Source organism: Bos mutus, chromosome 24 (genome assembly GCF_027580195.1).
Source record: "Bos mutus isolate GX-2022 chromosome 24, NWIPB_WYAK_1.1, whole genome shotgun sequence".
Lineage (NCBI taxonomy): Eukaryota > Metazoa > Chordata > Mammalia > Artiodactyla > Bovidae > Bos > Bos mutus.
The window spans coordinates 9950156-9971418 of NC_091640.1; positions in this window are offsets into that span (position 1 = coordinate 9950156).

Sequence of the window (21263 nt, forward strand, 5' to 3'; positions counted from 1 at the left end):
AAATGATGTCATTTTATATCTCCATTTTTTATACCCTAAGACTCAGCTATCGTACCAAGGGCACTGAGCATATATGGTTCTATTTTTGAAAACAGACCATATGTGCCTGAATGAAGAATGTAATGAAGAATGCACATTTCATCTAGGAGGTTGTGGCTAAATGCATCTGCTGGCACCAGCCACTGTTGCCAGGGAAATTGTTAAAAATTTTAATTTAAGAATTGATTTCCACACAAGACAAATTTATTATGCTGAGTTGGCAGAATTCTCAGTTTTCAAAATTTTAACCGAGTTATAAGTATTAAGTCACATAGTAGCTGAAATTATATATTAATATATAAAATTTGTCAATGCTGTTCCTTCATATAAAAATGTATGCATGTGTGCTAAGTCACCCCAGTCATGTCTGACTCTTTGTGACGCTATGGACTGTAACTAGCCAGGCTCCTCTGTCCATTGGATTCTTCAGGCAAGAATACTAGAGTGGGTTGCCATTCCCTCCTCTAGGGGATCTTCACACCCAGGGATCAAATCCAGCTCTCCTGCTTTGCAGGCAGATTCTTTACCACTGAACAACCAGAGAAGCCCTTATACAAGAAATACCATATGCTTTGTACTCATACATATTAAAAATGTATGCTTCATTGTGTGCTGAAATTAGAAGAAATTTTGTCAACATGCAAAAAAATAATTTTTTACTGTGGTGCAGTTTCTGAAGAAATCTGCTTTTGATCAAGACTGGAATTAGCAAGTGATATCCAAGTGAGCGTAAACATAATTTTAACAGCATAAAGTCATTGAAAGATACATTCTGAAGAATAAAAACAAATTAACAAGTTTCCTATTATATATAATATTATCAAAGGAACCACTTAATCGATTTAACTAGTATGAATTTCTAAATAGCTTTCAAAATATAAAATAGTGCTATAAAATAGTGGTATCTCGGGAATTTATCCTACAAAATTATGAAATATCTTCTTTTATTTTTGTAAAAAAAAAAAAGAGTGGTTACATGTATGTTTATAACTGACTCACTTTGCTGTAACACAACATTGCAAATCAACCATAGTCCAATAATTTTTTTTTAATTATGAAGAATTAAATAAGAGGTTGTCTGAATTGTGATAAATAAGTCTGATTCAAATACCCAAATACCAGAATCAGAGCATCATTTCATTGTACTGGGGGAGCAGATAGTACAAACTAAGAGAAAAGCAAGTGGAAGGCAGAAGATTATAGATTAAGAGGAATGAAAGCCAAGGGTCAAAAGAAACCTGCAGTTCCATCTACAGCTGCTGTATCAACTGGGTTTTATCGTCCTGCAGTCAATGCACATCTAATAGGAAGTGAGAACAGCAGGCAGCCATTTCCCAGGCCCTAAATGGGTGAATCATGTTGTCAGCACACCACAAATATCCTTGGTGTGCAGTGTCAGCGGCTTTCCTTCTAGTATTCTCAACATCTCATAAACTCAGCATACACTGAGTTGGCTCATAAAACTTTGCAGGACTCAAACCACTCTCTCCTCTTAGAAACAACAGGGTGGACTTTGTGTTGTGCAAAATAACAAGCACAGCATCGAATTCAAGAAGACACTTGCATTTGAATTCCAGTTTAATGCCTGTTCTGTCATTGTTCTCAGTTGACCTTCAGCTCTAAGTGTTTGCTGAATTTTTCCATCATGAAGTATTTCCTCTCACAGCACTTGAAACATTAAGTACCCAAAAATGTTGTTGGAAATGTGGCATAAATGTCTATCAGGGGGCCAGTAAATTACAACTGATGGGCCTATTTTTTTTAATAAAGTTTTATTGGAACACAGTCAAGTCCATTTGTTTACATATTTCTCTGGCCACATTCCTGTTAAAATGGTGAAGTTGGGTACCTATGACAGGGATTGGTGAGCCTGAAAGGTAGAAATATTTACTAACTGAGTCTTAGGAGAAAAATTTTGCCAACTTTCAGTATAGAAAAAGAAAACCTAGGTTTTGAAAGGAAGTTTCATCTTCACCTATTTCATAAGACATTCCACTTCACATAGCTTTAGTAAGGACACATATTGAATAAAAAGAATAACCATTCTGTATCTCTCTCAAATAGAGATGAATGTTGAAAACTACTTGTAAAATATGAAACATTATATACTCAAGTGCTTACTGTATACACTAGGGTATACTTTCTGTTCGTTTGTTGCTTTCATTTCCTATTGATCATTCAACAATCATGAGCATGTACCAGGTATCCTCTTAGCTACTAGACATACAACAGCAAATAATATAGAAGGAGTTTCTGACCTTAAAGGATTCAAAATGTTGAGTATCCTAAGACCAATTCAGTTCAGTTCAGTTCAGTTCAGTCTCTCAGTTGTGTCCGACTCTTTGCGACCCCGTGAATCACAGCACATCAGGCCTCCCTGTCCATCACCAACTCCCGGAGTTCATTCAAACTCACGTCCATCGAGTTGGTGATGCCATCCAGCCATTTCATCCTCTGTCATCCCCTTCTTCTCCTGCCCCCAATCCCTCCAGCATCAGGGTCTTTTCCAATGAGTCAGCTCTTCACATGAGGTGGCCAAAGTACTGGAGTTTCAGCTTCAGCATCAGTCCTTCCAATGAACACCCAGGACTGATCTCCTTTAGGATGGACTGGTTGGATCTCCTTGCAGTCCAAGGGACTCTCAAGAGTCTTCTCCAACACCACAGTTCAAAAGCATCAATTCTTCAGAGCTCAGCTTTCTTCACAGTCCAACTCTCACATCCATACATCACCACTGGAAAAACCATAGCCTTGACTAGATGGACTTTTGTTGGCAATGTAATGCCTCTGCTTTTCAATATGCTATCTAGGTTGGTCATAACTTTCCTTCCAAGGAGTAAGCATCTTTTAATTTCATGGCTGCAATCACCATCTACGGTGATTTTGGAGCCCCCCAAAATAAAGTCTGACACTATTTCCACTGTTTCCCCATCTATTTCCCATGAAGTGACGGGACCAGATGCCATGATCTTTAGTTTTCTGAATGTTGAGTTTTAAGCCAACTTTTTCATTTAGGATAGGCTAAATACAGAGTTTAGATTAAAAAGGACAAAAAGTCTTTTAGATGTGCCAATTTTCCCCCTAGCATAATTCCATCACCTCCCCAATAGATCCTTTGGTGCACACTGATATACTGTTCTTATTAATTTTGTTAAATAACTCTGTGTTGTTTTATGTGAGTTAAATATGATACTGACAGTTCCTGAAACTTTTGACAACAGCTCTTAATTATCAATTGTAAGATATTGTAAGAACTTTCATTCTTTAGGAAAAATAATATGAATAGAAACTACCCTGCTTACAAAAGAAAATCTATATTGAATCACTATGTTGTTCACCTGAAATGAATATATTACAAATCAATTATACTTTAATAAAAAAATCTCATAATATATTTGATAGCTACTAGTTGGCTATCCTCAAGTATGATACCAAAATATTGAATCTTTGGATCATGACAGTAATCTTAGAGACAGTATTCAGAAGACAAAGGGAAGATTTTTTTTTTCTTAAATGGAAATTCAATGCCACGCTACACAAGTCTATGATATACAGAATTAATATATATTAATGAAAAAGCATTTCCTTCTAAATATATTTATTTATTTGGAACATTTGAAAACATAGAAAAGTAGGAAAAAAAGAACATGTATTTTTTCTATTCAAGAATCCCAGTCGAGTATTCATGACATTTAGTTGTCACATCTCCTTGGGCTCTTTTTGATTTGTTGCAGTTTTTCACACTTTTCCGGTTTGTGATGACCTTGATAGTTTGGGGAAGGAATGGTCAAGTCCTTTGTAGAATGTCTTGCTGTTAGGATTTGTCTGATGTTTTCCTATAATTAGACTGGGCTTATAAATGTGAGGGAGAAAGACCATAAACAGCATGCTACTTTCATTGCATCATATCAAAGGTACATGCTATGCACAGCCCACCCTCAAAGAGTGGAGAGTTGTACTACCTCTCCTTGACATGGAATATTTATGGAATTATCAGAGTTTTGGGGCTTTCCTGGTGACTTAGATGGTAAAGAATTCAACTGCAATGTGGGAGACCTGGGTTCGATCCTGGGTTGGGAAGATCCCCTGGACAAGGAAATGACAATCCACTGGTAGAGGAATTTGGCGAGCTACAGTGAATGGGGTTGCAAAGGGTCGGATACAACTGGGCAACTAAGCACACTGGAAGTTTTTGCATAGATTTTACTATTCATCATGATTTTTGTTTTAGGTCGTTTATCCTCATGAGAATGACTTACGGATTTTTTAATACTTTTACTTATAATTTAGTAATACTTCATTTTTTTGGTCAAATTATTCCAGCATTTATTATTGAGAGCTCTTTCAGTTGACTCTAGGTCTCTCATAATTTTATTTCATTTTTTTACTTTAGGGAACTATAAAATTCCCCAGGCTAATGTTGCAGATGTCCCTCATGTGTCAGAATCCACCATTTCTTTAAGGAACCTCTTTTCTTTTTCTGTTTTTTTTTTTTGTTTTGTTTTTGTTTTTGTTTTTTGAAGAATGGTATTAGAAACCAAGATCTGGAGTAAAATGTATTTGTTGCTACTGGGGTTTTATATCTTTTATTTCTTTTGTTGTTACTGGGGTTTTACTTCTTCAAGATGCAGCATAATTACCAATTTTCCAGAAAACTTTATCTGTCGCTTCATTTGTTTTCACATCAAAATCTCTGAATATATAAAGGAGATTAAAGTATATTGTAATCATCAATTTACTTCTCTGGTTGTGAAAGAGTTGAGTATTGACTTCAGACCCTTAACACACATAGACAATTAAATTGAGAGATAGAACAAAACAAGAGGAAATTTAGTTAGGTTTCCAACCAGGTATTAATGACAAAATGTAACACATAAGAAATATAATTAGGGTCAATCATAAAAAATTTCATACTATAGATGATATGATACCTATAACATGAAATAATTTTTTTGTTCTGGAGACAAAGAAGGTAATTATATTTATATTGGAATAAACAGTTTTTGACAACACATAAGTCTTGGAATTCCTAATTGACTAAGATACAAACTTTTTTTTTGCAAGGTGGGGGTACAGTTTCCTTGTTGGCTCAGAAGACAAAGAATCTGCCAGCAATTCAGGAGACCTGGATTCAATCCTGGGTGGGGAAGATCCCCTGGAGAGGGGAATGGAAACCCACCCCAGTATTCTTGCCTGAGAAATCCCATGGACAGAGGAGCCTTGTGGGTTATAGTCCATAGGGTTGCAAAGAATTGGAAATGTCTAAAGCAACTTGGCAGGCATTAAACTATTAAACTATTATTTTTCTTTTAATTTCTGTACCACTTGAAAGAAGAAAGCCTGTATTGAACTTTTAAGATAAATACATAGACACTTCAGATCAGTTTAGTTCAGTCACTCAGTCTTCTCTGACTCTTTGTGATCCCATGGAATGCAGCATGCCAGGCTTCCCTGTCCATCACCATACCCAGAGCTTGCTCAAACTCATAGCCATTGAGTTAGTGAGGCCATCCAACTATCTCATCTTCTGTCATCCCCTTCACCTCTTGCCATCCATCTTTCCCAATATCAGGATCTTTTCCAATGAGTCAGTTCTTTTAATCGGATAGCCAAAGTATTGAGTTTCAGTTTCAGCATCAGTCCTTCCAATGAATATTCAGGACTAATTTTCTTTAGGATTGACTGGTTGGATCTTCTTGCAGTCTAAGGGACACTCAAGAGTCTTCTCCAACATCACAGTTCAAAAGCATCAATTCTTCAGCACTCAGCTTTCTTTTAGTCCAACTCTCACATTCATACATGACTACTGGAAAAACCATAGCTTTGAATAGACAGATCTTGGTTGGAAGAGTAATGTCTCTACTTTTTGATATGCTGTCTAGGTTGGTCATAGCTTTTCTTCCAAGGAGCAAGCATCTTTTAATTCCATGGCTGTAGTCACCATCTGCAGTGATTTTGGTGCCCCCCAAAATAAAGTCCCTAGCTATTTCCATTGTTTTCCCATCTATTTTCCATGAAGTGATGGGACTGTATGCCGTGATATTTGTCTTTTGAATGTTGAGTTTTAAGCCTACTTTTTCACTCTCCTCTTTCACTTTCATCAAGAGACTCTTTAGTTCTTTGCTTTCTGCCATAAGGGTGGTGTCATCTGTTCCAAAGAATAGCAAGGAGACATAAGAAAACCTTCCTCAGTTATCAATGCAAAGAAATAGAGGAAAACAATAGAATGGGAAAGACAAGAAATCACTTCAAGAAAATTAGAGATACCAAGGGAACATTTCATGCAAAGATGTGCACAATAAAGGACAGAAATGATATGGACCTAAGAGAAGTAGAAAATATTAAGAGGTGGCAAGAATACACAGACAAACTATACAAAAAAGAGCTTCCTGACCCAGATAACCTAGATGATGTGATCACTAACCTAGAGCCCTGGAATGTGAAGTCAAGTGGGTCTTAGGAAATATTGCTACAAACAAAGTTAGTGGAGGTGATGGAATTCCAGTTGAGCTATTTCAAATCCTAAATGATGTTGCTGTGAAAGTGCTGCACTCAATATGTCAGCAAATTTGGAAAACTCAGCAGTGGCCACAGGACTGAAAAAGGTCAGTTTTCATTCCAGTCCCAAAGAAAGGTAATGCCAAAGAATGCCCAAACTACTGCACAATTGTACTTATGTCACATGCTAGCAAAGAAATGCTCAAAATTCTCCAAGCCAGGCTTTGACAGTATGTGAGCAGTGAACTTCCAAATGTTCAAGCTGGATTTAGAAAATCCAGCAAAGGAGCCAGAGATCAAATAGCCAACATCTGTGGGATCATTGAAAAAGCAAGAGTTCCAGAAAAACATCTGCTTTATTGAGTACACCAAAGCCTTTGATTGTGTTGATCACAACAGTCTTGAAAATTCTGAAAGAGATGGGAATACCAGACTACCTGACCTACTTCCTGAGAAATCTGTATGCAGGCCGAGAAGCAATAGTTAGAACTGGATATGGAAAAACTGAATTGTTCCAAATTCAGGAAAGGAAATATGTCATGAAAGGAGTACCTCGAGGCTGTATATTGTCACCCTGCTTATTTAACTTATATTCAGAGTACATCGTGCTATATGCTGGGCTGGATGAAGCACAAGCTGGAATCAAGACTGCTGGGAGAAATATCAATAACATAGATATTTTATATTGTTATTTTATATTATATTCTGGAATAATCTCAGTGGGTAGATTATATACTATTAGTAAAAAGAGGTATAACTACTTGGCTTTTAAAAAATGATTAATCTTGAAAGTCAAACAGATAATTTTATCAGAGTTAGCCTCATTCAATTTTCATCACTTATTGCATGAATTGTGTCAATCATTTCTGCATTAATGCAAAAGTGCTACTGAGTAAAGTTCAACCTTTTTATTCTTTATACAACTGGTCTCAGTCTAAAAAACAAACTCAGCTTGGGAAAAAAAATAAACTCAACAATTCATATTTTCTATTACTGCTGATAAAATTTTTTGTGAATCACTTGAAAAGTTCTAAGTGAAATTTGTTATTTTATCATGTAACATTCTGGTTTAAATTCTGTTTAATTCTGGAAGAATTAATCAAACTGCACATTGAAATCATTTATAAAATTTGAAATAAAAAAAAAAGATTGAAGAGAAAATTTGTGACAGTTCTTTTATGTTTAATCAGTCCAGCAACAGATCACAGATGAAACTCAGTGATACCATTACTCCTCAGTGTGTCTGCTTAACATGTCAATGAGCAAAGTGAGTAAGGTCCACAGTTTTTAAACGTTCCTGTATAGTATACATTTTATTGTCTCAAAATGCTCCAAAGCCATGACCACATGTAACTTTATGAATGGTGATATTAATTACTCAGAGCTGGTGTTTTTGATGGGTGAATATGGTCATTATCAATTCATGGGGTTCAAGAATACTGGAAACTAGATGCAGTGTTTAGCCAAACCACATGAAGAAAGAAGACACTCGGTGGAAGTGACAGTGGTTTGACCACTGGAAAAAATAAATCTGGTCAAACTTTCAGGGTGTACTATGGATAGAAAATTGTGCTATGATGGGAACTTGAGTGCTGTGCTTTTACAGCATTGATTCTAGCACCAGACAACCCCATGTCTGATGCCCCATCTTACTATTCCCTATGTCTACAAACATGGAAATTCTACTTAACTTGCCCCAACGTGCTCATTGCTAAAGCAAAGATGCAAGACCTCATGCAACAGTTTTCTAGGTAACAGCATAACAGATGGAAAAGCTTGCACAGAGGAGAGCAAATAAATGTGTCATATCTCAGTAATCATGTTCTATTTAGCTTCTCCATTTTAATATAAATCCAGAAAATAGTGAGGGAATGAATGAGTGGTGGTGGTTTAGTTGCTTGGTCATGTCTGACTCTCTGCAACTTCATGGACTACAGCCCACCAGGCTCCGTTATCCACTACGTTTCCCAAACAAGAATACTGAAATGTTGCAATTTCCATCTCCAGGGGATCTCCCAGACCCAGGGATCAAACTCCTGGCTTCTGCATCCCCTGCATTGGCAGGGGTATTCTTTACTGACTGAGCCATCAGGAAAGGCCAAGGGGAGGGGTAGCAAGCTTAAAATCCATGCTTCTCAAACAACACCTGCTTTAGAGGCATGCCTCTGATTAGTTGACAAGAAAACTTGTATAGAGTAGTAGGTAGCTACTTAGCAGTCTAACAGAGTCTGCAATTTAGGGAGACTAGTTTATCATTTTTAAAGAAGATAAATTAAACTTCCTATCAAAAACTGTCCTTGAAAACTCATCAAGGTATGTAGTTTTTCAAGGAATTAAAATCAGAGCTTGCATTATAGTGATTTTCTGATCCAATAATGCACTTTTTAAAGGCTCTTATGACTTGCTAATTATATATTTAATACCAATAGGAGTTGCAAAATGCCCTGGAAAAAAAGTGTGTGATCTATAAACAGTAATACATCATTGCAAAATTAAAACCTGTTTAGAATACAAATGATGGTATGCATTAACATCAAATAACTAACATATTTGTGCATTAACTGACATATTGATTTTATTATATTTGCAGATCTATAAAATAACTATATGCCAAAGCATTTTGGAATAATATTGTTTAAAATATTAAATAATATCTGTTCTCATTAAAGAAAAATAAACCTTTAATAACATCAGTGATTCATTTTATTGTTACAAAATTTAAAGTTTTGATAATTTCAATTAAACCTCCCTATGGACCATAATGGATTTCCCAGGTGGTGCTAGTGGTAAAGAATCCACCTGTCAAAGCAGATGTAAAAGATGCAGGTTCCATCACTGGGTCAGGAAGATCTCTTGGAGAAGGGCATGGCAACCCACTCCAGTACTCTTGCTGGGGGAATTCCATGGACGGGGAGCCTGGCAGGCTACAGTCTATGGGGTTACAGAGTTGGACATGACTGGTGACTTAGCTGGCACCATGCATAGATCATATTATTTTTAATTGAAAAATACTCTCTTACACCAACTGGAATTTTCTAAAATTCTCCACTTCCACCAAGATAGTAAATAAAAGAGAGAGAGAGAGAAGTCACTCCGTCGTGCCCAACTCTTAGCGACCCCATGGACTGCAGCCTACCAGGCTCCTCCGTCCATGGGATTTTCCAGGCAAGAGTACTGGAGTGGGGTGCCATTACCTTCTCCAGTAAATAAAAAGCAACATTAAAATCTAGAAGGAGTGGTAGAAATCAATCCCACCCTTAAAGGCCTATGGAAGGCAGGGGTGTGGCACCCACTATACAGGCTTGTTAGCGACATAATTCATAGAAAACAGTGGTGTGGGACATGATCCATAATAGGACTAAATGAATGCTAAATATGTTAACACAATTTTTATATTTTACTTCTCTGTATGAAATTTCAACCAATGGTTGTTGAATTTGTATCTATAATATCACAAATAAATTTACCACAAAACAAACATGTCCACAAAGGGAACCGTGGATGTAGCTTCATAAAGACAATCAACACATACCCTTATTTGCAGGTGCCATGATATGGTATCTTTGTTATTGTATCTTCAGTAGAGAAAATTAACACAGTCTCAGATATAAAATTCTATGCAACCATCTCCACAACTTTATCCTTTGTAGATTTAAAGAATCTTGTTCCCAAATGAAACAAAACAACAACAACAAAAATCTTTCAAAGGGAAAAAATACACAGAAATCTCTTGAAATGTACCCTTAAAAATATAAGTTCAGTAACCCAAGAAAGATCTGAACAGCATATGAGATCTTATTCACATCCTCATATATGTTCTTAGAGTTTCTCCTTATACTCATTCTCTATTGTCCATTCTAGAATTTCGAACCTCTTAACAAATATCTCTGCTTGCCTCTGGGATTAACTGGTAATGTGACTCTGAACCTCAAGCTTGGTCTTTCCCAGGCCAGGATGTGCATGTTCTTTACCATCAAAGTTGGACAACTGAGTATTAAGTTCAGTTCAGTTCAGTTGCTCAGTCGTGTCCGATTCTTTGCAACCCCACGAACCGCAGCATACCAGGCCTCCCTGTCCATCACCAACTCCTGGAGTTTCCACAAACTCATGTCCATTGAGTCGGTGATGCCATCTAATCACCTCATCCTCCGTCGTCCCCTTCTCCTCCGGCCTTCAATCTTTCCCAACATCAGGGTCTTTTCAAATGAGTCAGCTCTTTGCATCAGGTGGACAAAGTACTGGAGTTTCAGCTTTAGCATCATTCCTTCCAATGAACACCCAGGACTGATCTCCTTTAGGGTGGACTGGTTGGATCTCCTTGCAGTTCAAGGGACTCTCAAGAGTCTTCTCCAACACCACAGTTCAAAAGCATCAATTCTTCTGCACTCAGCTTTCCTCACAGTCCAACTCTCACATCCATACATGACTACTGGAAAACCCATAGCCTTGACTAGACGGACCTTTGTTGACAAAGCAACGCCTCTGCTTTTTAATATGCTGTCTAGATTGGTCATAACTTTCCTTCCAAGGAGTAAGTGTCTTTTAATTTCATGGCTGCAATCACCATCTGCAGTGATTTTGGAGCCCCCCCAAAAATAAAGCCAGCCACTGTTTCCACTGTTTCCCCATCTATTTGCCATGAAGTGATGGGACTAGATGCCATGATCTTAGTTTTCTGAATGTTTAGCTTTAAGCCAACTTTTTCACTCTCTTCTTTCCCTTTCATCAAGAGGCTTTTTAGTTCTTCTTCACTTTCTGCCATAAGGGTGGTGTCATCTGCATATCTGAGGTTATTGATATTTTTTCCGGAAATATTGATTCCAGCTTGTGCTTCTTCCAGCCCAGCATTTCTCATGATGTATTCTGCATATAAGTTAAATAAGCAGGGTGACAATATACAGCCCTGACATACTCCTTTTCCTATTTGGAACCAGTCTGTTGTTCCATGTCCAGTTCTAACTGTTGCTTCCTGACCTGCAAAAGTTTTCTCAAGAGGCAGGTCAGGTGGTCTGGTATTCCCATCTCTTTCAGAATTTTCCACAGTATTAAGAGCATCCAAATTAACCAAAATGGCACCAACCATTTTTGGTTTTTTTTTTGGCACGAGTTGTCCAAAGTGTCTGATTATCACCTGTATATTATGAAGAGAATGACATGGTTAAGATGCTAGCCTTTAAGAAGAGTTGTGTGTTCCATTTGTCTCTTAACGTCTTCAGCTTTGCCATGGAGCTCTACACATAGTTGCTCCCCTGATCTCATTTTGAGCCCCATACTGTGAACATTTGGAGCACATCTGAGCCCAAACTCAGAAAAATCTCTTGAAATTTCTAAGCCCAGAGGCACATAGCATAAAGCAGAGCTTCTATATTGGACTCATCCTAGATCATCCAATCCCAGCCAACTCAACATTTCATGAATGAAAAGTGATGTGTTTTAAGTCCCAGAGGACAGTCAACCAACTATACTACAATTAAAAAAAAAAAAAGATGCTTGAAATAATTTCTCTACTCCTCATATTTGTGAGGTTTGAAAAAATAAAAAAGAAACAATGGCTGAATATACAAGGAATAGGATGCTCTGAGGTAAACCGTATCAAGGAATGTGAAGGCCATTTGACCAGGGAAAGAAGTATGTACTATGGGAAAAAGAGGATTTAGGAAATAAAAACTTTTGGAAAAGTTGTAGTAGTGTAGTGTTAGATGCTCCATCGTGTCCGACTCATTGTGACCCCACAGACTGTAGCTTACCAGGCTCTTCTGTCCATGGGGATTTGGACAAAAAGAGAATTTGGGAAAGAAAAACTTGTGGAAAATGTATTAGGGGAAAATGAAGTGTTCTAAGTAAGGTGAAGGAGAAGAGTGATTGATATTAGTGAACATTCTATAAATTTGGGATGGAATAAATTCATTTAATCATATTCTAAAATATCATAGGGAATTTACATTGAAACAAGGATTGATGAAAGTCAACTTATAGAGCACTTAGATTTTTGTAAAATAAATGTCTTATGTGCTAAGAAAGGCAAAAACTTCTCCTTTTAAGTCTAAAACATAAGTTCACAAGGCACAGCCCAAGTATTAAATTAATGCAAACAACAGAATGGTCAGTTTTTTGCAAAATAAAGATATATTTTTTCCCAATGTGTTTCTTCTTACTTCCAAACATTTTATTTTTTCCTAACATAGTAACCTCTATAAACATACAAATTCTACTCTGTCCTTGAAACAGCAGTAACACAACTCAATTTTCCTTTCTCTCTTTTTCTCTCACTGTCTTTCTTTCGCCTTCCATCCATACATAATACATAAACTGGATGTTAGATTTGTTGCAAAAGTATTTAGATTAAACACCAGCATGTAGCCTTGATTTTTTTTTTTTTTAAGTTGTTCAAATGATTGATTATGGATGTGCTATGAGCATCTTGCTTTCTGTGGACTCTGATGTTTTCCAAGGAAGTTTAAAAATAAATAAGTAACAGGGAAACTTTTAAAAATGCATTGTCCTATCGCTCTGGGGTTTGGAGTAATCATAGCGAAAATGCTTTGCTGGCTGATTCCATGTTATGGACTGGGCTCTTTTCTCTGAGCACAGCCATAAAATTGCTTTGCCATTTTTTTCAATTACCAATAAAAACTGTCAAAGAGCCATGCTCAAAAGTGAGTCGTTAGCTGAAGTCAGCTCTTTTATTTATATTTAGTGGACCCATAGTACCTTTAGCATTTAATATACCAACCAAGGTATAAGTAGCTGAATAACTATCAGCAACTCTCACGCCACATAATACTTTAATTATTTTTATTCACCTGTTCCCAATATAATTGATTTAGACAATTTTTAAAAGGAGAAGTATTAATTATTTTCGATCACAGATATTATTCCAGGGAAAATGCCTTTAATGCAACAAATTACCATAATATTTGATGCACAGCATATACTTAAGTATTTGTCAATCTAATAAAACTGTATTCATTACGACATTAAAAGACTTTTTGGTTGCTTCAGTGGTATAGAGAATGTGCAGCTAAATTACATAATATAAAGGTTTTCTAATGACAAGCATGAGCTCAAACAGCTTCTGTTCTTAATCAGTAGTGCTGATGGCAAGAAACATTGTTACCCATGACTGGTGGGATTCAAATAATGATACAAAAACAGGGAATAACAGTTCTAGATTAAACAATGACTTTACAGGGGAGAAAAAAAAATAACAGGGGATGTGCCATTTATGGGACTAAAGGGTATATGTGATGGTGGCTCAGAGCCTGAATGATTTCTTCATTGAAAGAACAACTCATGAGATGCAGTGAACAGGTGAGTGTGTCTATTCAGCATATATCTGAACCATACAAAGTGATGGCAAAGAATGTCTTCTACTCCTTATGAATTTCAAAGAATTGTAGATGCCTAGATGAGGGAAAGGACTTGACACCAATTCAGTCTCCATATTTTGAAATCATGGAGGTGAATAATATGCTTTGTTAAACCATTAGACTTACTCAGGTATAATGTGACCTGTGATTATATGAAAGCTGGAAAACCCAAGAGGCCAAAATATGTAGAGTAAAATGTCATTTAAAAGCAAGGGCAGGCTTCCATTGCTGTGATCAATTTTGTCTCCATCTGTACACTGCACAATGAAACTGTTGTGCACCATCCATACAGATCAGCAAACACACTGCTTTAGTGAAAAGTGCAGAGGTGTTGGAACAAGCAGAACAAAGTACAAATCACCAGCTACAGTTGGAATGTGCAACCTTTTCTCCATCTGTGAAATAAAGCTAACAATACATGTTTTACAGGCTTCTTGGATGAAAGGAAAGCAGTAATGTGAAAAGTTCTTCCACATTCTGGGAAAATAATACCCTACAATGGTTGATTTACTTTCCCTTTTCTTAGTTCCTACAAATAAAATAAATGTGATGAATCTTATATCACCTCTTAACTGTGAAATTAAAGATGCTAATGATTTAAAATTTTGCTTTGAATTCCTGGGAAGTTTAGCATTATTTTTGATTGGACATACATTCACAGACGTTTTAAAAACAACTAAGTAAACCAGGGTAAGACTGTGGGCTGGTACACAGTACTACACACAGTGGCTGCAACCATGAAATTAAAAGACATTTGCTCCTTTGAAGGAAAGCTATGGCAAACCTAGACAGTGTGTTAAAAATAAAGACATCATTTGCCAACAAAGTTCTGAATAGTCAAAGTTATAGTCTTTCCAGTACTCATGTATGGACATGAGAGGTCACTTTAGTAAATTAGTTGTGTCCAACTCTTTGAGAACCCCATGGACTGCAGCACACCAGGCTTCCCTGTCCATCACTAACTCTCAGAGTTTACTCAAACTCATGTCCATTGAGTCAGTGATGCCATCCAACCATCTCATCTTCTGTCATCCCCTTCTCCTCCTCCCTTTAATCTTTCCCAGCATCAGGGTCTTTTCCAATGAGTTCTTCGTATCAGGTGGCCAAATTTATTGGAGTTTCAGCTTCAGCATCAGTCCTTCCAATCAATATTCAGGATTGATTTCCTTTAGGAAAGACTGATTTGAACTCATGGGCGTGAGAACTAGACTACAAAGGATGCTGAGCACTGAAAATTGATGCTTTCAAATTGTGATACTGCAGAAGACTTTTGAGAGTCCTTTGGACTGCAAGGAGATCAAACCAGTCAGTTCTAAAGGAAATCAACCATGAATATTCACTAGAAGGACTGATGCTGAAGCTGAAGCTCCAATAATTTGGCCACCTGATGTGAAGTGCCGACTCACTGGAAAAGACTCTGATGCTGGGAAAGAGTGAAGGCAGTAGTGAAGGGGATGACAGAGGGCGAGATGATTGGATGGCATCACTGACTCAATGGATATGAGTTTGAGAAACTCTGGGAAATTGTGGAGGACAGAGGAGATTGGCCCACTGCAGTCAGGGGGTTACAAAGGGGCGGAGGTGATTTAGCAACTGAACAACAACACAGCATCAAAGATGGTGAAGCTATTCAAAGAGGAACACAAATTAGAGTAGAGTATCTCTGACATCAAGGGAAAGTGAGTGAGGCAAGTAATAGAATGGATGAAAGCACAGCTGATCGGTCAGCATGCTTTCTGAGATGAGCTTCACTGCAGACCATGGCATTAATTCTTAAAAGGACTATTGATGCATTTTCAAGGCTACCCTCTTGATAAATTCTGAGGATAGGAAATACTTCATAAAATTTAGTTCTCAACATTTACCTGGATAAAAGTAAGAAACTACTGATGTTTGCAATCTCAGAAGGACTCCTACACTTTTGTGGGATTTTCCTCCATGAACCACTAGGTTCTCACAAATTAAAAAAAAGAGAGAGAGAGAAGGAGAATCCCTTATGTCTAACTTTAACCAAAGTTTGTCTGAATAAACAGAGAAATCTTTCAGGCTTTATGAATTAAAAGATTCAATACTGTCAAGAAGTCAATTGATTCCAACTTGATCTATAGATTTAATATAATTCCAATGGAAATTCCAGAAATCTATTTTCTAAATATTGACAAACTGATTCTAGTGTGTATGGAACATAAAAAGATGTAGAATAACCAACACTTACTGAAAAAGAACAAAGTTGGAGGACTCATATTACCTGATTTCAAGACTCAACTTAAAATTAACTGTGATCAATATGGGATTTTATTGGAAAAATAATATACACATATTTTAGCAGAATACAACAGAGGCCTGGAAAGGCCCTATGTAAATAAAAACTGAACTGTGACAAAAGATCAAAGGCAGTTAGATGACATCTTTTCAACCAGTGGTGGTAGAAGAATTTGATGTTTATATGTGAAAAAACAGTCTAAATACAGATCTTACACTTTCACAGAAAATAATTCAAAATGGATCAAAGAACTAATTGTAAGATGCAAAATGATAAAGCTTCTAGAAGAAAACATAGGACAAAACTGTATAATTCTGGGTTTGATGAGACAACAAATGAGCAAGTCATGAAAATGAACTGATACTTTTAAGTTTATTAAAACCAAAACGTCTCATTTTTTTCTTTTTTCTTTTTTTTAATTTAAATTTATTTATTTTAATTGGAGGCTAATTACTTTACAATACTGTATTGGTTTTGCCATACATCAACATGAATCCACTATGGGTGTACACGTGTTCCCCATCCTGAACCCCCTTCCCACCTCCCTCCCCATACCATCCCTCTGGGTCATCCCTTTTTTTTTGGCTGGACCATGCAACTTGCGGGATGGGAAGGAAGTCCAAAAGAGAGAGGATATATGCTTTATATGGATGATTCATTTACTGTACAGTAGAAAGTAACACAATATTGTAAATCAACTATACTCCAATAAAAATTAATTAAAAATTCTAATACCTTCTGTTCTATAAATAACACTGTTAAAGGCAAGCCACAGAATGAGAAAATGCTTTCAAAATACACATCTAAATAATGACATACAATGAGAATACATAAACTATTTCATATAAGAAATTTTTAAAAAATAAAAAGAAATTTTAATAAGATGAAATTTTTAAAAATTATAAGCGGACCAAAGATAAGATAGATGACAACAGTAGTAAAAGATATGCAATATTATTTCCCATGAGAGAAACTAAAAATAAAAAATGAGATACCACTCTACAGCTATTACGTAAGTTGCTAATATCCTAATATCTGACAATATCAAATCCTGTTGCGAAAGCAGACCAAGAAAAATCTCATTCATTTCTAGTAGAAATGCAAAATGACACAGCAAATTTGGAAGACAAGTTGGCAGTTTGAAAATTTTTATCGTATGATCTAACAATTGTTTAGTTCAGTTCAGTCGCTCAGTCGTGTCCGACTCTTTGCGACCCCATGAATTGCAGTACACCAGGCCTCCCTGCCCATCACCAACTCCTGGAGTTCACTCAAACTCACGTCCATCGAGTCAGTGATGCCAACCAGCCATCCTCTGTCGTCCCCTTCTCCTCCTGCCCCCAATCCCTCCCAGCATCAGAGTCTTTTCCAATGAGTCAACTCTTTGCATGAGGTGGCCAAAGTATTGGAGTTTCAGCTTTAGAATCATTCCTTCCAAAGGACACCCAGGGCTGATCTCCTTTAGGATGGACTGGTTGGATCTCCTTGCAGTCCAAGGGACTCTCAAGAGTCTTCTCCAACCACAGTTCAAAAGCATCAATTCTTCGGCACTCAGCTTTGTTCACAGTCCAACTCTCACATTCATACATGACCACAGGAAAAACCATAGCCTTGACTAGACAGACCTTTGTTGGCAAACTAATGTCTCTGCTTTTGAATATGCTATCTAGTTTGGTCATAACTTTCCTTCTAAGGAGTAAGCGTCTTTTAATTTCATGGCTGCAATCACCATCTGCAGTGATTTTGGAGCCCCCAAAATAAAGTCTGACACTGTTTCCACTGTTTCCCCATCTAGTTCCCATGAAGTGATCAGACCAGATGCCATGATCATTTTCTGAATGTTGAACTTTAAAGCCATCTTTTTCACTCTCCTCTTTCACTTTCATCAAGAGGCTTTTTAGTTCCTCTTCACTTTCTGCCATAAGGGTGGTGTCATCTGCGTATCTGAGGTTATTGATATTTCTCCTGGCAATCTTGTTTCCAGCTTGTGCTTCTTCCAGCCCAGCGTTTCTCATGATGTACTCTGCATAGAAGTTAAAAAAGCAGGGTGACAATATACAGCCTTGATGTACTCCTTTTCCTATTTGGAAACAGTCTGTTGTTCCATGTCCAGTTCTTACTGTTGCTTCCTAACCTGCATACAGATTTCTCAAGAGGCAGGTCAAGTGGTCTGGTATTCCCATCTCTTTCAGAATTTTCCACAGCTTATTGTGATCCACACAGTCAAAGGTTTTGGAATAGTCAATAAAGCAGAAATAGATGTTTTCCTGGAACTCCCTTGCTTTTCCATGATCCAGTGGATGTTGGCAATTTGATCTCTGGTTCCTCTGCCGTTTCTAAAACCAGCTTGAACATCAGGACATTCATGGTTCACATATTGCTGAAGCCTGGCTCGGAGAATTTTGAGCATTACTTTACTAGCGTGTGAGATGAGTGCAATTATGCAGTAGTTTGAGCATTCTTTGGCATTGCCTTTCTTTGGGATTGGAATGAAAACTGACCTTTTCCAGTCCTGTGGCCATTGCTGAGTTTTCCAAATTTGCTGGCATATTGAGTGCAACACTTTCACTGCATCATCTTTCAGGATTTGGAATAGCTCAACTGGAATTCCATCACCTCCACTAGCTTTGTTCGTAGTGATGCTTTCTAAGGCCCACTTGACTTCACATTTCAGGATGTCTGGCTCTAGGTGAGTGATCACACCATAGTGATTATCTTGGTCGTGAAGCCTTTTTTTGTACAGTTCTTCTGTGTATTCTTGCCACCTTTTCTTAATATCTTCTGCTTCTGTTAGGTCCATACCATATGTGTCCTTTATCGAGCCGATCTTTGCATGAAATATTCCCTTGGTATCTCTAATTTTCTTGAAGAGATCTCTAGTCTTTCCCATTCTGTTGTTTTCCTCTTTTTTTTTTTTTTTTTTGCATTGATCACTGAGGAAGGCTTTCTTATCTCTTTTTGCTATTTTGAGGTATTCACCCAACCGATTTTTAAATTTATGTTCAAACAAATATCTGCACCTTACATTTACATATTTTTTCATAATGAACAAAAACTGGAAGTATTCAAGAAATTTTTCAACAAGAGAACTGTTAAACAAACTAGTACATTTGTATAGTTTATTTTTATTGTACAGTGGGTTATTATTTTTATTGGACAGCTATTTATTATTGGGCAATAACTAATGAGATGCAAAAAGATATGAATGATTCTTAAATGCCCTTTGCTAAGTAATATAAGTCAATCTGGAAAGGATGGCAGTTACAGTCTATAAAGAGAAAATTGCTGCTGCTAAGTCGCTTCAGTTGTGTCCGACTATGTGCGACCCCATAGACGGCAGCCCACTAGGCTCCCCTGTCCCTGGGATCCTCCAGGCAAGAATACTGGAGTGGGTTGCCATTTCCTTCTTCAATGCATGAAAGTGAAAAGTGAAGTTGCTCAGTCGCTCAGTCGTGTCCAACTCTTAGCAACCCCATGGAGTGCAGCCTACCAAGCTCCTCTGTCCAATTGCCAGGCAAGAGTACTGGAGTGAGTTGCCATTGCCTTCTCCGAAACAGAAAACTATAGACCCCCTAAGAGCAGTGATCCTCAGGCATTGGCAAGAGGGTTTAAAAAGGAGAAACAAGAGGATTTTTAAAGAAACAATTCTCTATGACATAATTTAATACATAACACAATGTGAATGATTCTGAGGGAATGTGGAGGGCCCAGGCTGGAGGCTTTTCCAGTGGCTCAGACTGTAAAGAATCTACCTGCAATGCAGGAGACCCAAATTCGATCCCTGGGTTGGGAAGATCTCCTGGAGAAGGAAATGGCAAACCACTCCAGTATTCCTCCCTGGAAAATTCCATGGACAGAGCAGCCTGGTGGGCTACAGTCCATTTCTCCAAAGAGTTGGACATGGCTGAGCAACTGACATTCACTCACTCACTCAGGCTGGGGCAGGTGATATCCGTCCTATTAAGCAACTTGCATTTTACCTCTATATCCAAAATTATTTGCTCCTTAAGTGTATGACTTACCTCATTCTGTATCCTCAAAAAAAATTACTTTTATTTTAAAAGTCAACATAAAAAAATAAGTACTTTTCTCTCTTCTGCTTTGATGTGATTGTTTAGCACGAACATTTTAGTGTAGAGTTTGACTAACATCTGGATGTTATTGTAAATTTGCCTTCGGGATGTATTGCTGAATGGCTGCTTTGAAGAATAAACATATAACTTTTCTTATTTGAAAGAACACATGAGATTTGTTTTTTCCCAAAGAGAGAAAAAAACAGGGGGTGATGGAATTAGGCAGATGTCACTCATTCATTAAACATAATCCCAACCACTTTCTCTAGCAGCAAAGGAATTTGAACGTGCTTTTTCATTCATACATGTCATATCCCTTTAGCACCCTTAAACAGCATTGCATTTATTCATAGCTATTTTTAAAAATATTTCAGGGATTGATTTCTGCTTATGTTCACAGAATGTTAGAGACAATAAGAAAGTCCTTGAACAATAACTAAAATACAAGGTGTTGATTTTGTAATTCAGAAAGTTTTACATAGATAATAGATTTTCATCAAATATACTTTCTTCACATTACTTTTCTCTCTGTGTTCCATAAAGGTTCAATGCATAGCTCTTTTTTTTTCTAATTGTAATTTCTTAATTCAGTTAATAGAGACAAGCACTGATAATGTGCATCTCATGGTGTGAAGAAAATACCACCCCCCCAAGTAACACATCCCCTACTGAGGTGATTAAATTAGCAGAACTGTAATTAAATGAACAGAAACTGTTGGTTTCAGAAGCTTTGTCTTACACAGTTTTTCATAAAGTGATGAAAGGCTCTCTTACATGGCCATAGAATTGAAATGAATTCTACAACAAAAGTAATTTTGCTAATGTTTCTTTGCATAACGGTAACTGCTAGAGAAACCAACTTAAGAAAACATCTAAGACATATATTCAGAAATAAGTCATGCTCACTGAGGTCAAAGTGAGAGGCCATTTATATTACTTGACACTAACAGTTGCATTATGATCTGTGTAAAACTTTTTGTGGTTCTTGAATATTTAATAAAAAAATATATTTTCCCAAAT